The sequence below is a fragment of the Corapipo altera genome, unplaced genomic scaffold (assembly GCF_003945725.1).
Source record: "Corapipo altera isolate COAL_440 unplaced genomic scaffold, ASM394572v1 46, whole genome shotgun sequence".
Lineage (NCBI taxonomy): Eukaryota > Metazoa > Chordata > Aves > Passeriformes > Pipridae > Corapipo > Corapipo altera.
The window spans coordinates 14,854,974-14,860,973 of NW_020884883.1; the positions used below are offsets into that span (position 1 = coordinate 14,854,974).

Consider the following 6,000-nt stretch of genomic DNA (forward strand, 5'->3'; position numbering starts at 1 on the left):
GGTGGAGAGACTGAATTATTGTGGATGTCTGCTAAAAGTGTATGTTACCTTTTAGGTTGCGTATGAGAAGGGTAGGATGGAGTAATCATATTCAATATCACTGCTGGGCTATAACACTGTAAATTAGAACGTGTTTCCTACAGCAGAGTAATATGCCACAGTTTTTGAATAGACAATAGAATAATTAATTGTCAGTCCATTAGGAGGAGTTGCAGTGAATTAAAACCTAACTAATAACTGTAGAATTCACTGAGGCTGAGACTCTTATACTCTTAGATTCTTAATTCTTCTTGCTTTTTATAAATGTATTTTTGATTTCATGTTACCTCAATTGCTTGAAAAATACGTGTGTTTTTTTTTTTTTTTCCCCTGGAATATCACGAGAAGCTATCTTCTGTACTGATTTTTATTTTGGAGATTTGCAGGACGTGGTTGTAAGCAGAAAGTTACCTCTTTTGCAAGGGATTTTTTCCCCTTGTCCATAAATTCAAGCAACCTTTTTCTTTTATATTTTTCAGGCTGAAATGTTCTGATAAGGTACCCCATCCTTTTCTGACACTAGATTTCTTTGTGGACAGTGGCAAAGTTAAAAAGAGTCTATATTTCCAAGATCTTTGTAGGTCATAAGAATGTATCAAGAAAGCAGAAAAGTTGCAAGGTGGTGTTAGATCTATCAAGCACAGTTCATTCCTGGGATAACACCCTACCATTCACTATTGCTATTTCCTTATATTATTGACATTGTACTATGAAGGGCATTTATTTTTATAATAACATAAATATAATTATTTATTCACCTGAATTCTACATCTAGCTTTTACTTCTTTAGTAATTTATAACCTAGATTTTTAAAAAAATAAATAGGGGATGTTATTATATTTTATGCGTTGAATTGTGCTTTTTAAAAAGGCTTTAATTTTTATATAGACAGTCTCCTGGGGTGAGAGAGGTTTATTGTTTGGGGTGCTTAGAAATTGATAGTCAGGATGAGCAGAAGCAGAAGAGGAGCAAGAATTACATACAACTGTATTTTCTCTACAGAACTTTTTGGAAAATAAAACCAAATTATGTTAATGACTGAAACAGGAATAGCTTTAATAATAAGTTTGGGGATTTTCTTTAAATAGCTTAAAATACAAGTCATAGCTTTTCTAGAAAATACAGCACTGGCAAGTATTACCAGCCTAAGAGCTACTGACATTTTCAGACAAATTCTGTGCGTCTAGAAATTATGAAACATTATCTTTTTCTCATGCTCTTAGATGTGTCCATAGAAAGCCAACTGTCATTTTAACCATACATGGAATGACAAACACTGTTGGACAAGAAGATTTACTGGAGATTTTTTTCATTCTTCCCTGTGCTACCAGAATAACATCAAAAATAGTAAAGTTTGGGTGGAGGGTTTTTTGCCTGTTGGTTTTATTTCTTTGTTTGGTTGGTTGGGGTTTTTTGTGGGTTTGTTGTGGTTTTCTGAGGGGTTTTTTGTTTCTTTTTTCAGAACAATTCTCTGATCCAGAACTGGAGGACTATATCAGACTACATCAGTGAGGAATGCAGTCTGGGATGTTGGTGGAGAAGCTGAAGAAAGTAAAAGTCTGTTTCTCTTTACAGGGAGGAAAAGGCACTTCTGTTCATCCTTTCTTAGAACAAACAACTAAAAGAAGTCAGATGAACTGAGGTCTAGAAAAGCCTACTTTTCTGTGTTGATCATAAAAAGTCATCATACAAAACTTAGGCAGAAATTTTCTATTTACAGATGTTGTCTGAAGGCTCACAAGATGTGTGTTACCCTGTTCATACCGTACTTAACACTCCAGCTAGTTTGGGTTTCTCCACAGTTCTACATTGCAATACTTAGACTGCCAACTGAGAAATAGACTGTAAGTTGTCCTGAAAATCCCAAACAGGGACTTATTCCTCACTCTACAGAGAGAAACTCTGTTATAATCACATTTATGATTGAATAGGTACTTCACAGTTTTATGAATTAAATTATTTATCCCTTTAAAAATATCAGCTGGCAAATCTTGAGTTTTGTATATTGACACTTCTCTTGGGAAGTAGGAAGGAAGAGATCAGGAGGGTATCACAGTGCCAATTAATGAGGTTAAGCCTTCAAGTATAACATTCATTAGATTATGTGGTAGTATCTGCAAGCTGTTCAGAAATGCAGTCCAAAGTATATTTAACTGTAGAGCAATACTTTCCAAAATTTACAGAATAACTGGAGGAAAAGGAAAATTATGTTATAGAAACAACCTCTCCCCTTCTCTATGTAGAATAATAGAGAGTCTGAAGCTAACACTGTAGCTGTAGGGTCAGAATGAATTTTGACCTGTGTTGAGTTTCCCACATTATTAGCAGAGCAACAGGAATGGACCGAAAACACATTAATAAAAGGGTGTCCTTTCATAATGTTTTTTCCACTATTACAAACAGATGACTAATAACCTGATTTTTCCCTCAATTTAGTATATTGAGCAAGAAATAACAAGTGAAGTAAATGGTGGAAAGATAGAGTGTGAAAACAGTAATGGAAAGAAATCCATGCACTCGGTGTTGTCTTCTGAATTCTACATTTGGGAAAAATATTCCTGTTGGGTGAATTTGTATCTTCATTGGTAAAACATGAACTGTAGAAAAATTTTGCTTTAGAAATTACGCAGTGTTTTGGGTTATGGAAGTATTTCACTATATCTTACAAGGAATTTAAAGCCATGAGAGACAGGACAGGAAATATGTCCCTATACTGAACTCAGTAACCTCAGTTATAAGCTAAGGCGCTTAGTTTTCCACAGATATAAATATGGATGCACCATAGGTAAAGATCAAGTGGAACTGAAATACCAACAATACCAGAGGCCCTTGCAATGGCAGGGAATCAATTGTATAAAAAATACCTAGATGAGTTTACAGAATACATATATCCTATTCTGCTGAGTCCCAACCAACCTAACCTAAGGGAAATTCCTTACTGACACTAAATCTGGAAATGTTTGATCTTAGGCATGAGAGTAAGAGATAGTACCAAAGAATATAAGAAATAAAATGTTTGTTTCATTGGAGAACTGATCTACCCAACCAGTGCCTCAGTACTATCTGTCAAATATTTCTGATGGGAAAAGGGAGTTAATGGTTATATAACTATTTATTGACCATTAATATATATATGGGAAAATTATATATATATATATATATATAAAAAAAATTTAGGTTATATCAAGACAGCTTTGGATGCAGGTGGGACAAAGGAAGAGGGAACTCCCCGTCTTATGCCACAGAGCCCTTCTTGTAGTGAGTATCTTGGAGACTGTGAGTTTATTAACAGGAGAATGTTGATACATTCCTGTCTTCTTGGTAGACAACAGATGAAGGGAATGAAATACTCACCCATTCTGTCAGAATTCATTTACTAACTCTCTCCTTTTGCTGCTCAAGTGGTGCCAGTGTTGTGGGAGGGAGTATGAGTGGGAAGAAGAATGTGCAATAAAACAATTTCGTGGCTGGGCTTCACGAACGAGGATTTGGGGCAATAAAACAACTATAAGATAGTAAAACCCTCCTCCACATCATTGCTGCATCAGGGTGTGAAGCCCAAACTCTATCCTAAACCATAGCAAAGGCAGTGTGGATGTCATTAATACTGACTAGCTAAAGGAATATCTCTCTCTGTCTTGTCAGCCAGGCAGTTTCAACTATATTATGATAATACTGTATTACTTTTCAAAATATTCTACTAACTCAAAAACATGGCTTATCTTCCTGAAAGTAGAGCAGGGTCCTACTCCCACTAGCTCAGAGCCTGTGCTCTCAGAGGGCTCCACCTGGGGAACCCCAACCTGTCACAATGATCACTGCAGCAAAGGCAGTGTCAAGAGGTGGGTGAACATATGTGTCTTTGGTGGGAGAACGTGTGCATTCTACAGGTTGTGGATTAAGGGGGTATAAACTCACAGTGGGACATAGTGTTTGAAGCCATTAGTGAATTTCTTGCTATATTTTTTTTTATCTGTTTTATCAATTGGTGCTACAAGACAGAATTAATAATTTATTGTGAACTTGTTGAATTATAACTCCCTTCACTTGTGAAGAGAGAAAAGAGGAATATCTTCTCTCTGGGGCAAAATCTCCTTCTTTCTTTAAACCTGTTTCCTGGTCAGTTGAACAGCCTTTCTTTGATTTTTTTACCTGCTTGAGACTTATTTATTAATCCTCTGTGGTCCATGTGGAGGCTTTTTATAAATGATTAATAAAATATATTCATTGAGTAGGGTTGGTGTCCATGTGAGTTTCAGCATTCTGTAGGGAATGGTCTAAGCATGGAGGAAGATCTGATAGCAATACTTATCACCCTTCCGGACCTTACTTACCTGGCTTAGTTATAACCTTTCAAACAATATTTTGTGTGATTGCCTCCAATTTTTCAGATTTCTTTGAATTATTTATGGAAACCTTTTTATCAATATATTCTGTGTCAGGAAATATGCATTATTGACATAATTCTTTGTAAGAACATGAATGATTATATTACTGGTGGAACAAAAGAAACAGACCAACCTTCTGCCTAGATTGAATTGTAGGGGAAAAATCCTTCCAGACCATTACTGGTATAATACTAAGCCAAAACAAGAGCAAAATCTTACTGCCCCTAAATGTTTGACACTAAATTCTTTGTCAATTACTGAGTTCTTAGTCTATCATTATCTAGAAATCATCTCACTGTGAATGGTTCTAAATAATTTCAATTAGTTTTGTGTGAACTTTTGTGGTTTTGCACTTAAAGGTCTTTGCTTTCCTTTTAATTTGAGAAGGATAATACATTCACATTGCTTTTTCAGTTAAAGGAAACACAAAATGCACCAGTACAGGTTGGTGACAGACCTGCTGGAAAGCAGGTCTTTGGAGAAGGACCTGGGGGTCCTGCTGGACAACAGACTGTCCATGAGCCAGCAGTGTGCCCTGGTGGCCAGGAAGGCCAGTGTTATATACTGGGGTATATTGGGAAGACCATTGCCAGAATGTCAAGGGAGATGATCCCACCACTCTCCTCAGCCCTAGTGAGGCTGCATCTGTAGTACTGTGTCCAGTTCTGGGCTCCTCAGTACAAGAAAGACAAGGACCTACTGGAGAGGTCCAGTGGAGGGCAACAAAGATGATGAGGGCACTGGAGCATCTCTCTTACCAGGAAAGGCTGAGAAAGTTGGGCCTATTCAGCTTTGAGAAGAGATGACTGAGAGGGGAACTCTGCAATGTGTAAAAGTTTCTGAAGTGTCAGTGTCAGGAGGATGGGCCAGGCTCCTCTTGGTGGGGCCAAGCAATAGGACAAGAGACAACCAGTAGAAACTGATGCACAGGAAGCGCCACCTGAACATGAGGAAGATGTTCTTTAGTGTATGGGTGACATTGCACTGGAACAAATTGCCCAGAGAGGTGTAGAATCTGGACACAATCCAGTGCAATGTGCCCTAGGATGACCCCACTTGAGCAGAGATGACTCACTGTAGTCCTTTCCAACTTGCCCATTTGACGTTTCTGTAAAAATCTCAGACTAATTGATGCTGCTAAAAATCCTTTTGTGCAGAAATCAAACAAAACCTGTTGTATTTCCCGTTGTTTGCTCAAAATGCTGTCTGTATACATCTCTGGTACCTGGAAGTGGCTCAGATCTCTGTTCAGGTGCGTAGAAACTCTTGTGAACCCTAACGTATCTATCAGTAAACATGTCCTCAGTCTAGGATTCATACCACAGCCAGTCTTCTGCACAGCTACTTCTGAAATATGACAGTGAAAGAAGATACTCTGACCTTTGTTTTAGTTATTAAAAAGATCAATCATTGTTCTAATTTTTTTTAACGACATGTTCAGGACAAAAGTTTCCCAGACAGATTCTAGGTAAAGTATGAATGTATACGCTTTCTCTGATGAAATGGGAAAATGTTTATCCCTCTTCTGCTCAACGGCGGAGACTTCCAGGTAGCTACAGGAGGATGTCATCCT

At 37.5% G+C, this 6,000-nt stretch overlaps 1 protein-coding gene across 1 annotated transcript in view; it reads left to right on the forward strand.

The window, feature by feature from the left end:
- The window catches only part of TDRD15 (tudor domain containing 15), a 160,146-nt gene extending 157,976 nt beyond the window's left edge, over positions 1-2,170 (forward strand). Inside the window, exon 7 of the transcript XR_003527320.1 lies at positions 1,502-2,170. The gene's annotated coding sequence lies outside the window, so the exon portion shown is untranslated. The remainder of the gene's footprint in view (positions 1-1,501) is intronic.
- The last annotated feature ends 3,830 nt before the right edge of the window (positions 2,171-6,000 follow it).